The sequence below is a fragment of the Thermobia domestica genome, chromosome 1 (assembly GCF_964235325.1).
Source record: "Thermobia domestica chromosome 1, izTheDome1.hap1.1, whole genome shotgun sequence".
Taxonomy (NCBI): domain Eukaryota; kingdom Metazoa; phylum Arthropoda; class Insecta; order Zygentoma; family Lepismatidae; genus Thermobia; species Thermobia domestica.
In genome coordinates, this window is record NC_137454.1 from 252950578 (window position 1) to 252964808 (window position 14231).

Consider the following 14231-nt stretch of genomic DNA (forward strand, 5'->3'; position numbering starts at 1 on the left):
TACAATCATTAAATAAAAAAATTGAAGAAAGGAAATGCCCATTTTAAAATACATTCATCCCTGGGTAATTCCTAAACTGTGTAGAAAAATATTATGGAGAAATTGAATTCTTATGGGTTTGCTTAACAAAATGACGTTTCGGAATATATTCACACATGCGCTTTTAAAAATTAAAATAACTTGAAAATATGAGAATATGAACTCAAAATTGTGTGTTGTTTAAAATATCTTTGATATGCCACGTGATCAGAGGTGACTTTTGCCCCTCTTTCTCCTGTGCACACGTCCATGAATATGGCTACACATATGAAATTGTTCCATCGTCTTATATGTAACGTAACTGTGCAGGAATTTTGAGTAAAGATAATTTCAGCACTTTTTTTTTTTTTTTAGAATATTCGAGAAAAGACGATTCTTTCGAGGCTAAGGTTAGTCTAATCTCGAATTACAAGTGTATGTCTCTGTCTCATCTCGAGCAAGTCTCGGTATTTGAGTCTATCTCGTCTCTATTTACAAACGTCTAACTCGATCTCGGTCTTGTCTCGAAATTTCAAGACTAGACGAGACTGTCTTGGTGTCGGTACCATTCTTAGTGTTCCCCACAAGACTCGAGAAATTTCTCCTCTCGCCTCGAAAACAAGACGAGAATTGTCATTATGATCTTGAAACTTTGCTGGCGTCTACTATTAATCCAATGTTCTCGGGATTGCTGCCAGAGTGAGTGTTACTGTGCTGAGCTTTCGTTAACATACAGCGGCAACATCTTCAGAGCTATGTGTTGGAGTGTGCTTGTCGTACAATTTATATTGTAGTCTTTAGGAATTGCTGTATTTCTAATGGTTGTTTTTGTTGGCCAATGGCGTGTTCTGATTTTGCTGGTGGAAACTGTTCTCTGATTGGCTGATTGTTCTTTTCGTACTGAGAAGCTGGATCCAGATGTCAGGTAGATGAAAACCTTCGTCTCTGTTGATGGATGGCTTGTATGTACGGATGAATAAAGATTCATGTATTTTCCTGTCCCAGAACTGTTTGCTTTTCTTTAGTACTTCAATTTGGTCCCATATGGGCGTATGATTGTATTGTATGCAGTGTTCGGCTATTGCAGATTTTTCAGGTTGTTTCAGTCTGGTGTGTCGCTGGTGTTCTTTCATTCTGTCTTCAATGTTCCTTCCCGTTTCACCTATGCAAGTGGCATTACATTCACAGGTGATCCTATAGATGCCCGGTGTCTTTAATCCCAATGAGTCTTTTGCAGTTGGTAGTAAACTCCTGATCTTCGGTGGAGAGCAGTGTACAGTCTTGATGTTGAATTTCTTCAATAGTCTTGCTAGTTGGTTGGAGGTTTTTCCCATATATGGAATAACTGCAATATTTTCCTTGTGTGGGGGACCAAATTGAAGTACTAAAGAAAAGCAAACAGTTCTGGGACAGGAAAATACATGAATTTCTATTCATCCGTACATACAAGCCATCCATCAACAGAGACGAAGGTTTTCATCTACCTGACACCTGGATCCAGCTTCTCAGTACGAAAAGAACAATCAGCCAATCAGAGAACAGTTTCCACCAGCAAAATCAGAGCACGCCATTGGCCAACAAAAACAACCATTAGAAATACAGCAATTCCTAAAGACTACAATATAAATTGTACGACAAGCACACTCCAACACATAGCTCTGAAGATGTTGCCGCTGTATGGTAACGAAAGCTCAGCACAGCAACACTCACTCTGGCAGCAATCCCGAGAACATTGGATTAATGAGAATTGTCATGTATCTCGTCTCGTCTCGAATTTAAAATAGGTACTTTTCGTCTAGTTTTGGGAGGCGATAAGGGAAATTTCTCGTCTCATGGAGAACACTAATTAAAACAAGAAAACTTTTCCCCCTCGATGATACATTGAACCTGGACCGCCCATTTGACAGGTGAACGCCTTATCGACTATACTACTGAGTAGAGACCGGATGTTAGGCAAAATGCCTATTCTTTAATATTAAAGATATGATCAAAAATAACGTTTTAAAGTTTATATAGGGGGTTATAGTTTCGATTTAAGCCAATTTTATTTTGCCTATTTTGCCTATTTCGACCTTTACTGCCTAAATAATTGCTTTAGTGCCTAATGTTGCCTATTCTATGCATTTTCTTCAAAATAAGCCTTCATTGGGAAAATATATAATTTATATAACATAAATAATACATACATACATACATACATATATACGTATATTAGGTGTTTGTAAACACAAGCACGTGGTACGTTACAATATATGAATATAGTACACATGAAGCTGCATCAGTTCCCGAAGGAGCAGGACGCTCATACTTTTAGGGATTATTCATTGAGTATGTACGAACTTACACAGGGGGTACAAAGTGACTTTTATTTACTTATCGACTGATACGAAAATAAAAAAGAACGTACCTGTACTTTATATCTGCATGTGTAGTGCCCTTGTACTTTATCTATGACATGTGTGTGTGGGGGGGGGGATTCAACGCATATCGCATGTCTTGTGCACATAAATACTTCTTACTATTGCACTACGTAGAAAATTTATGGTATTTCATGTAGAAGTGGTAATAGAACACAGAAGAAACGCAGATCAGGGGGTTCTCATGTATACTATTACCCAATATATACACAGGGTGAACTTCAAAGATGTGCACATACTTCCGAGGTGATTAATGATATCAAAAGTTCTCTTGTAGTTTGTCGAATTCAGTGTCGGGTGCGAGTGATAGTAATGCCAATTGGGGATTGAAAATCGAATCTTGACAATTGGAATGGAACAGATAGATGTGCACATACATTGGGAGGTGATTCGTGACATGAAAAAAGACAAAAAGTCCTGTTGCATGTGGAATTCCGCGTCATGTACGAGTGACAGGGGTGCCAACTTGGAATCGAAAATCGAATCCTGACAATTGGAACGGAACAGATAGATGTGCACATACATTGGGAGGTGATTCGTGACATGAAAAGAAGATAAAAAGTCCTCTTGAATGTCACTAATCGCCTCCCAAAGTATGTGCATACTTTTATGTCTCGCTCCAATTTTTAGAATTCGATTTTCGATTCCAAGTTGGCCCCCCTGTCACTCGTATACGACGCGGAATTCCACAACATGCAAGAGGACTTTTTGTATTCTTTTGATGTCACGAATCACCTCCCGAAGTATGTGCACATCTTTCAGGTTCACCCAGTATATAAGGAAGCATAACAAGCTTCGTTTTTATATATACAATAAAAGAAGATATTGGCAAAGAAGCATGTTTCTATATTCTTTGAGCATTATTTATAACTTGAATCTATTTTTTAATGGTATCGAGTATTTATCTTCATTATTTCGAGCTACATTTTAGTGCCTATTTTTAAAATTGTTAGTGCCTATTTGCCTGCCTATTTTCTAGGTTTTTCGTGCCTAAACATCCGGTCTCTACTACTGAGGCTTTTCTTATTACATAACAATTGTTAAAAATTGACATAAATTACTAACTTATATGTACTTCTAAACACTCTATTTACATCATTCTTAGATTTATGTACAATATTTATTTACATACGTATGTACAATATGACACATTATTAACTGAATTTAATATTTTTGTAATTATGTACAATATATACATTACCCATTACCCATAGGATATTGTGTATCCTATTTATGATACATTATTTATATTATATACATTTTTACAATTCATTATGTATGATACATTATTTACATTTTTACAATTATTTACAAAGCAAGAAAAATTATTAGATTTGTACTTACAATAATTACAATGGATATTTACATATAATACAGTGTTTTTACTTTTCTATATTTATCTTTCTTTTAATAATGTTCCATTTTTATTTTTGCTAAAGTTATTATACAGCTACGCGCAATGCAGCTGCGGTGTCTTGCATCTAAACGTCGAAATCATGAGATTAATTTTCTCATGGATTTCCAAATAACTATCAAGGTCTGCAGAGAAAACTGTCAGTTGGTGAGCAGCTTTTATTTTCATGGTTTCTTGTAATATCTCGAACATAAGATGTTCTGCACTATGGGTTGATGGAGGGTTTGGAATTCTAGTTCTTTTCTTGTTCTGATGTCTTCCAGGCACAATCTCTAACTATTTTCCACAAAATTTATAACATAGTATCCTCGTTGGAGATGCAAACCAAGATAAGTTTCTGTTGAAGAGGAGGATCAGCTGGAGAATGTTGGCAAAAGTACGGTAATTATTCAAGCAGGCAGTTTCCCAACTAATACTAGCAGTTCTATCTTTAAGTTTATCTTAAGATTGGCTAAGTTAACATTTAGCTTAGTAGAGTGGCTTTCCGAAACATAACATTTACACGTGAGCTAGTGTGGAAGTATGAATCGACGAAACACGATTGTGAAGAAATGACAAATGCCCATTTGTAGTTGACCCCGTTTTCAAGTACTGTATTCTTTTCGAAGAAGATGGTTTACCCTAAAGACTGAATTAATCAAATCATTATTTTATGTCTTTTCATGCTCCACGTTATTTTACAATTCTTCTCATGTCAGATCTTAAGAAATTGAACGAAATAAGCCTTTCTTTGGTTGTTTACTAGGAAGAAATGCTAAAAAATGTCTTGTTATAGAAGTAGACGATTACTTTGTCTTCTTAGCTGCTGCAATTAAAGCGAATAGATTAAACAAAATTAATTAGATGATTGCTAACCATCTTCACTTGGTGTTTCATAAGTAGGTGCTAGATTTAGTAGATAACGCACAAAATGATGTTGAGATTCTATATTTGACTTTTTCAGTTGTCATAAATTTTCCTTACTAGGATAATTGTGATTCGCAGACTTTGTGTTTTCTGGATCTGGTGAAGGCGCTGAAGTTAGGTCAAGAGATGATTCAGTGATGTCTCCAACTGTCGCTACACGTTCCGATTTGTATAAATGACGTCATACAAAGTCTCATCTTCTGATTCAGTTTCAGAGAAACGTTACATGACGTATTTGGTCTTTAGGTCTTTAATGCTCTTAAAGTATTTTCGGGACATCCGAGAGACGATAATGATTACGGTAACGATCTGTTTCCTTTATTCCGTGACGTTTTGAAGCTCATACTTGACTATGACTATCTCTTCAGCTGTATTGCGTCAGGTATCATTGGTGTCAGCTAGAATAATAAACTGGAGTACGGCTGCGCAATTAGACTTCAATGTTGTTCAACTCTTGGTAAGTGTGCAGTTGTAGAATCCATATCGTTGCATGGGGTGGATTATAGAAGTTTAACGGATCCTTTTTTAGATGACAGGGAGTTAAATTCAGTGATAGAATACATTGCTGTAGATATCGTTCGGACAGTTGGCATGCGCTATTTAGCTGCAGTACCTCGAGTCCAAATGTCGGTATCACGAGCGTTGTTTTCTTACAGATCCGTATTTATTATTCATATTGACCTATTACGAAGAAAATAACTTGAGGAGAAAATTGTCAGTGGCTTGCTTTTGTCTTCTTGGATCGGGGTACATGTACATAAAGGACTTGAAGTTTAAGTTCTTTTCTTGTTATGACGTCTTCCAGATACCATCTCTGACCATTTTCTACCGAATTTGTATTATGCTGTATCCTCGTTGGAAATGGAAGTTGAGAAGTGATTTCTTTAGAGTGATAATGAAAAAGAGTAACAGTGGTGCCAATGTGTTAAAGTTTATCTCAGAATTATCAAAAATAAACCTTTTATATGACACCAGTGAGTCATTGTTGACGCTGAAGTACTTGTAAAACAAACAGTTATCCATTCAATTTAGATAGTTGAAAGGAGTTAAAGTAATTTACGTCAAGATTGGCTACCTCAGGTGTTTACCTCAAGTTAGAATTTAGCCTAATGCGATAGCTTTTCGAGACAGAACATCTATAATTGTAGTGTGGAAATGGAAATCCACGAAAAATGATTGGGAAGAGATGACATAGACTCCCATTTGCGATTAGCATCGTCCTTTGACAGTAGAAACAGTCAGGTCTTAACGTTCAACGTAATGAACTCTTCTTTTGTTGTTTAATTGGTCGTAAAGGTGCTAAAGAACACTATTTGGCAGTAGAAGTTGACAGGTTTTAAACTTGAACGAAATGAACTCTAATTTCTTAGGTGGAAGAAGAACTGCTAAAGAATAATCCCTGACAGTAGGAACAGAGAGATCTTAAAATTCAACGAAGTGACCTCTTCTCTAACTGTTTGCTTGGAAGAAGACCTACTAAATTTAAAGAACAATCTTTGACTGTAGAAGCAGATCCATCGTCTTTGCTGCTACAATCGTAAAGAATAGTCTTAACAACAATGTATCAGAAGATATTTTCCCGCATTCACGTATTTTAAAAATCGGTTCTCGAACTGTATCAGTCTTTGATTTCTGCAGAAAGAATAATTTCTTTGGCACCAGGATAAAGCATGTCTCAAGATATAATGACTCTTTGGCCATGTTCCCTTCTACAGGAAGATGTAACATTTAAATTCCTTCTGGGTCTGCTGAAGGCGCTGAAGTGTACGTACATTGATTGAATCAATAGAAGTAAAAAGGGATATCTCCAACTCTCACTAATTCCTTATTTCCTCTGTATCTGCTACAAGTACTGAGGTGGGTAAAAAGAGTAGATAGTGTGTCTCCAACTCTCGCTATTTCCATCATACTTTTACAAATGACGTGTCTCCAACAGTCTCGTCCTCTGGTTCAATTTCACGAGAATCGTTACTTGATGCAGACTCTTCAGATGAGTGTTCTTGAAATGTTCCTGGTTTGTAACATAGTTATTTGTCGTGTTTTCTTGGCCATATTGTGATGAGATTTGTTGGTGGTATTGATAGGACGTCACATCCTCCCCATATTCATTGTTTAAAATGTTTTTAATTAAAAAAAAACGAAACATAAACAAATAAGTTACTTCCACTCTATACAATATCTCTACAAGATATTATATTAGCTTTCATGGAAATACTTCATTGTTAAAAAGTAGTTGCTTATTTTCAAAAATGTAAATTGTCTTAAGTTATTTTTGATAATTATAACAATACTTTTTTTTCTTAAACAACATTTCGTTTACATATGTTCAGATTTCTTACAGAATACCGAAATGGTATATAATAGTGGACAAGGGTCTAACCATGGTGGGGGCCCGGTCCCCCAAAATGAGTTCGTCTATTACGTATACATTTAAATATATATTTACCACATCAAATAAATGATTGTTTATAATATAAGTAGAAATGCCCGTTCTTCGCACAGGAAGAATAATGGTTTAATGAATATCAAACTGGAAACTTGATTATTGTAAAATAAAAATTGCCCTCTTTTTTCGTTTAGGAACGAAATTTACTATAAAGCGCTACAACACGTGTTCATTCATTTTTGATTATGATTTATACACCGTGTATACTGAATTTTCCAACTTAAACGAATTTTCACATTAGATATTTTCAGAATATACAATTGAAAACTTTAATGCTATAAATTACCCCTTCTGTTTTACATTAAAAATAATAGGGTATCTAATCCTAGTTTAACAAATAATTTCATAGCCTCAAACATAGAACTCATTATTTTAAGTAATAATTTCACCTAAAAATAAAAAGACAAAGTCCTTTAATTTAAATTTATAACTACACCTTAACCATCTCCACTCTTCCCTCCAACCCCCTCGTCTCACCGCGGCAGCTGGCACGAATTTCGCCGGGTCTCCTTAAACCTTAACTGCTTCAAACACTAATTAATAAACAAAAACAAGTACTGCGACTAATTATACCTCATTACTTACCCTCAAGATCAACAACAATTTTATTCCTTGCCCGAAAGGTTACATGTACAACTAGATGAATAAGGGAAGAAAAACCAGGATAATACTTTAATATTAATTTATAATGTTAAAATAAATAACCATTAATTACATCTTTAACTTCAATTGATAAAAATTAGTATTAAATAAAACCTTATTCCCCCTTGTCTAGGATACAATTTTTTTCCCCTCTTAAACAAAATTGTATCCTATACAAGTATATTTATTTTCTCCTTACACATATGCTGTAAAAACTAGCATATAATGGATATATTAAGCTTATTAATATACCTTTAGCCGGGATTCCAGGTTAATTAAGAGGATTTAATAGATTTTCAAGTTTTAATTATTATTAACATATAATATTTCTAAATTTAATTACTATAACACAATATTGATCTATTTAAGTTCTCATATACCACTATAAATAATTATTAAATAATAAGATGCCTGATTAAAGGATTATCGTGATAGGATAAATCAAGTATTTTAATATACTCTTATTACACCCAAAAGAATTAAACTTTCACCTTTGATATCAAAAATCAACGTGCACCGTACACTAAGGTGTAGAAACATAAGCTAAGATAAGCTAGTGGGCTCATACCCCGCATATGAAGATTACTCTATTCTCTACAACACTTGTGTTAGGAACCCTTATTTCCCTAACTTCCTCATCATGATTTGGTACTTGAATTGGTCTTGAAATTAACCTCCTATCGTTCATCCCCCTGATTTCAAAGACCAATAATCAACGTCACACCGAATCTGCTTTAAAATACTTTTTAGTACAAGCCATTGCAAGATCCTTGCTTCTAATAGCAATTATTTTACTCTATATAGGACTGCAAACTACATATTATTTAATCACCATCTCCTTACTTTTTAAAATAGGAGCAGCTCCCATTCACTTCTGAATGCCCGAAGTAATAGAAGCCATACTCTGAATAGACTGCATTGTTTTAATAACATGACAAAAATTAGCACCCCTTGGCCTACTATCTTACAGTTTAAAACCTACAAATCTAATCTACCTAACCTTAATTTTATCTTTAATCGTAGATTTAATTGGAGGTTTAAATCAAACGTCACTACGTAAAATCATAGCATTCTCATCTATTAATCATACTGGCTGAATACTTATGGCCTTACTGTTAAGTGATATGGCATGATCCCTCTATTTCTTATTTTATGCCTTACTTTCAACAATAGCAGTTACTCTCTTCGCAATAAACAAAATATTTCATATTAATCAAACTTTTTCTAATAAAATCATCATAACAACAAAATTAGCTATTTTTACCAGTCTTTTATCTTTGGGGGGCCTGCCACCATTCTTAGGATTTTTACCTAAATGAATCATCATCATAAAAACTGCTGAACAAATATCATTTATCATTCTCACCTTAATAGTAATAACAGCACTAATTACCCTTTTCTACTATATGCGAATTGCCTATGCTGCCTTCATTATTAACCCCCATAACCAAACATGAACATCCTTAAGGAAGAAACCAAGAAATATCAATTAGATCAATATTTATTATTATTTCATTAAGAGGCATAATCATTTTACCTTTAATTGTCAACATCCTTTAAATAAAGACTTTAAGTTAAAAAAAACTAATGGCCTTTAAAGCTATAAATAAAAGGCAATCTTTTAGGTCTTAGTATATTAACTACTACTCCGGAATTGCAGTCCGATATCATAAATATTGACTATAAAACCTAATAGGAGGTTTACTACACCATAAATAGATTTACAATCTATCACCTAGTACTTCGGTCACCCTATTTATCTTACTTGCAACGATGATTATTTTCTACAAACCATAAAGGCATTGGTACAATATATTTGATCTTTGGGGCTTGGGCAGGGATAGTAGGAACATCACTAAGTCTCCTTATTCGAGCAGAACTCGGTCGACCAGGTAGCTTAATTGGTGATGACCAAATTTATAACGTAATTGTTACTGCCCATGCTTTCATTATAATTTTCTGCATAGTTATGCCAATCATAATCGGAGGCTTTGGTAATTGATTAGTGCCTTTAATACTAGGAGCACCTGATATAGCATTTTCTCGTCTAAATAATATAAGATTCTGGTTGCTACCACCCTCATTAACTCTACTATTAACGGGAAGAATTGTAGAGAGTGGTGCAGGAACCGGATGAACTGTATATCCTCCCCTCTCTAGAGCCATCGCTCACACCGGAGCCTCTGTTGACCTTTCTATTTTCTCTCTCCACTTAGCTGGTGTATCTTCAATTCTTGGAGCAGTAAATTTTATTACAACTGTAATTAACATACGAACTCCCGGAATAACCTCAGAACGAATACCATTATTTGTTTGATCAGTAGTAATCACTGCTGTATTACTTCTTCTATCTCTTCCTGTATTAGCAGGAGCTATTACAATACTTTTAACTGACTGAAATCTTAATACCTCCTTCTTTGACCCCTCAGGTGGAGGAGATCCAATCTTATATCAACATCTATTCTGATTCTTTGGTCATCCCGAAGTTTACATTTTAATTCTTCCAGTATTTGGTATAATTTCACATATTGTAACCCAAGAAAGTGGTAAAAAGGAAACTTTTGGTGTTTTAGGAATAATTTATGCAATACTAGCAATTGGATTCCTAGGATTTATTGTCTGAGCTCATCATATATTCACTGTTGGCATGGACGTTGATACTCGTGCTTACTTTACTGCAGCCACAATAATCATCGCCGTTCCAACAGGAATTAAAGTATTCAGATGAATTGCTACACTTCGTGGAGCATAAATAACTTACTCGCCCTCAATCTTATGAACTTTAGGCTTCATTTTCTTATTTACTGTAGGAGGTCTCACAGGAGTTGTACTAGCAAATTCATCTTTAGATATCGTTCTACATGACACTTATTATGTCGTAGCACATTTTCATTACGTATTATCTATAGGTACTGTATTTGCTATCATAGCAGGACTTATCCATTGATTCCCTCTATTTAGAGGAACAACGATAAATCCCACATGACTAAAAATTCAATTCTTAGTAATATTTATAGGAGTAAATATTACATTCTTCCCTCAACATTTCTTAGGTCTAAGAGGGATACCTCGTCGGTATTCAGATTACCCAGACGCCTATACTACAGGAAATATAGTATCAAGTATCGGTTTATTCCCTTCCTTCGTTGCCGTCCTAGTACTTGTAATCATTATATGAGAAGCCTTTGCAAGAGCTCGACCAGTATTTTCAGATCAACAAATAACATCCTTAGAATGATTTCAGAATCTACCACCAGCAGAATATAGTTATGCAGAACTCCCTTTATTAACAAATTTCTAAGGTGGCAGATAAGTGCATTGGGCCTAAGCCCCAAACATAAGAATAATCATCTTCCTTAGAAATGGCCATTTGAAATCAGCTAGGTCTTCAAGATGCAGCATCTCCTGTAATAGAACAAATAGTATTTTTTCATGATCATACAATACTCATTGTAACTACAATTACAGTCCTCGTAGGCTATCTACTAGCCTCCCTCTTACCAAACACATATATTAACCGTAATTTATTAGAGGGACAAACCTTAGAAACCATTTGAACAATTCTGCCTGCTATTACACTAATCTTTATCGCCATCCTTACGACTCCTATACTTACTAGACGAAATTCATCAACCAGCAATCACCCTTAAAACAATTGGACACCAATGATACTGAAGTTATGAATATTCTGACTTCTCCCTAACAGAATTTGATTCTTATATAATTCCTATCAATGAAATAAATCCTAATTCATTTCGTCTACTAGATGTAGATAATCGTATTGTATTACCTATTAACATTGATATTCGTATCTTAATTACCGCTGCCGATGTTCTTCACTCATGGGCTATACCCGCCTTTGGAATTAAAGCAGATGCTACTCCAGGACGTTTAAATCAAGTAGCAGCTAATATTACACGTACAGGCTTATTCTTTGGTCAGTGCTCGGAAATCTGTGGTGCAAATCACAGTTTTATGCCAATTGTCGTTGAAACCTGTCCTCATTCAGTATTTATTAACTGAATAACAAAAATAATACAAGAACTTTCATTGGGTGGCTGAAAGTAAGCAATGGTCTCTTAAACCAAAAGATAGTAAAATAACAATTACTTCCAATGGGAAAAATTAGTTAAATTATAACGTAAGCATGTCAAGCTTAAATTACTACTCAATAGTGTTTTTCTATTCCACAAATATCCCCCCTAAAATGACTCATACTATTTATTATATTCTCTTTATGCTACCTTCTATTTGCATCTATTATATACTTTAATTCAAATACACCTCATCCTACTTTAGACAGTACTAATATTAAAACAACAACTATAAATTGAAAGTGATAACAAACCTTTTTTCAACCTTTGATCCCTCTACTTCAATTATAAACATATCATTTAACTGACTTAGAACAGTAATTGAACTTCTAATTATTCCAATTCCATTCTGATTTTTACCAGGACGATCAAACATTTTATGAAATAAAATTACCCTAACTCTTCATAAGGAATTCAAAACTATTCTCGACCCTACTAGTCATCAAGGAAGAACCTTCCTATTTATTTCCTTATTCTCCTTCATCTTGTTCAATAATTTTATAGGTCTATTCCCCTATGTATTTACCAGCTCTAGTCACTTAACCTTTACATTGACCCTGGCTCTTCCCCTTTGAATAAGTTTCATAATCTGCGGCTGAATTAACCACACTCAACATATATTTGCGCACCTCGTTCCTTCTGGGACTCCAGCCCCTCTTATAACATTCATGGTGTTGATTGAAATAATTAGTAACATTATTCGGCCTGGAAACCTAGCTGTTCGACTAATAGCAAACATAATTGCAGGTCATCTGCTTTTAACCTTATTAGGTAATACGGGCCCTTCCTTATCCCTCTCTATACTTTCATTACTAATAATTGGACAAATTACCCTGCTAATATTGGAATCTGCCGTCGCAGTAATTCAATCCTATGTATTTGCAGTCCTAGTCACACTATATTCAAGAGAAGTTACTTATGTCAGCACCACAAAATCATCCCTATCACCTTGTTGATCAAAGCCCTTGACCACTTACTGGAGCTTTAGGAGCCTTAATTACAACCACAGGCCTCAATAAGTGATTCTTCCAATATGACCCCTCCCTATTCTTCCTCGGCATACTAATTACATTACTAACTATAATTCAATGATGACGAGATGTAACTCGAGAAGGAACATATCAAGGACTACACACTATACAAGTTACATTAGGTCTTCGATGAGGCATAATTTTATTCATTATTTCTGAAGTATTCTTTTTTCTTTCATTTTTTTGGGCCTTCTTCCATAGTAGACTAGCACCAACAGTAGAAATTGGATCCTTCTGGCCTCCGGCAGGAATTGTACCATTCAATCCAATACACATCCCTCTTCTCAATACTACAATTTTACTAACCTAAGGGGTCACTGTAACATGGGCCCATCACAGATTAATACAAGGTAATCATACTCAAGCCACACAAGGCCTACTACTCACAATCCTCCTAGGTCTATATTTCACTGCCCTACAGGCATACGAATATTATGAAGCCCCATTCACCATCGCAGATGCCGTTTATGGTTCAACATTCTTTATAGCAACAGGCTTCCATGGCCTTCACGTTATTATTGGTTCCATATTTCTAGCCACCTGTTTACTACGTCACCTTCTATCACATTTTCCCCATACCCACCACTTTGGATTTGAAGCCGCCGCCTGATATTGACACTTTGTAGATGTGGTATGATTATTCCTTTATATTTCTATTTATTGATGAGGAGGCTAGCCTATTTAATATATATAGTATATTTGACTTCCAATCAAAAAGATCACTTAAATGAAATAGGCAATTAACAGTTTTAACAACTGGTCTATTAACTATTGTTATTTGTTTAATCGTTATAGCTATTTCAACTCTTCTTTCCAAGAAAATTATTAATGACCGAGAATTTGAATGCGGATTTGACCGTAAATCCTCAGCCCGAATTCCCTTTTCTCTACGATTCTTCCTCATTGCAGTAATTTTCCTCATCTTTGATGTAGAAATTGCCCTTCTACTCCCAATAACAATCACCATTAACAATACTAATACACTATCCTGATCTCTCGTCAGACTAACATTCTTAGTGATCCTCCTAATGGGTCTTTATCATGAATGAAATCAAGGATCCTTAATATGGGCTGACTAAATAATGAAATGGGATAATAGTTAAATATAATATTTGGGTTGCATCCAAAAGGTGTTGTTGTCAACTTATCTCATAAGTAGGAAGCAAACAATTGCACTCAGTTTCGACCTGAACTTCTGGTCCTCTCGACCCCTACTTGCTTAGTTGAAGCCAAAAAGAGGCATTTCACTGTTAATGATACTAT

At 35.0% G+C, this 14231-nt stretch overlaps 2 pseudogenes; both read left to right on the forward strand.

Annotated features, from left to right (window-relative positions):
* Positions 1 to 11205: 11205 nt before the first annotated feature.
* LOC145667500 (cytochrome c oxidase subunit 2 pseudogene) lies at positions 11206 to 11866 on the forward strand (annotated as a pseudogene).
* A 1043-nt stretch (positions 11867 to 12909) lies between these two features.
* Positions 12910 to 13578, forward strand: LOC145679393 (cytochrome c oxidase subunit 3 pseudogene; annotated as a pseudogene).
* Positions 13579 to 14231: the final 653 nt, after the last annotated feature.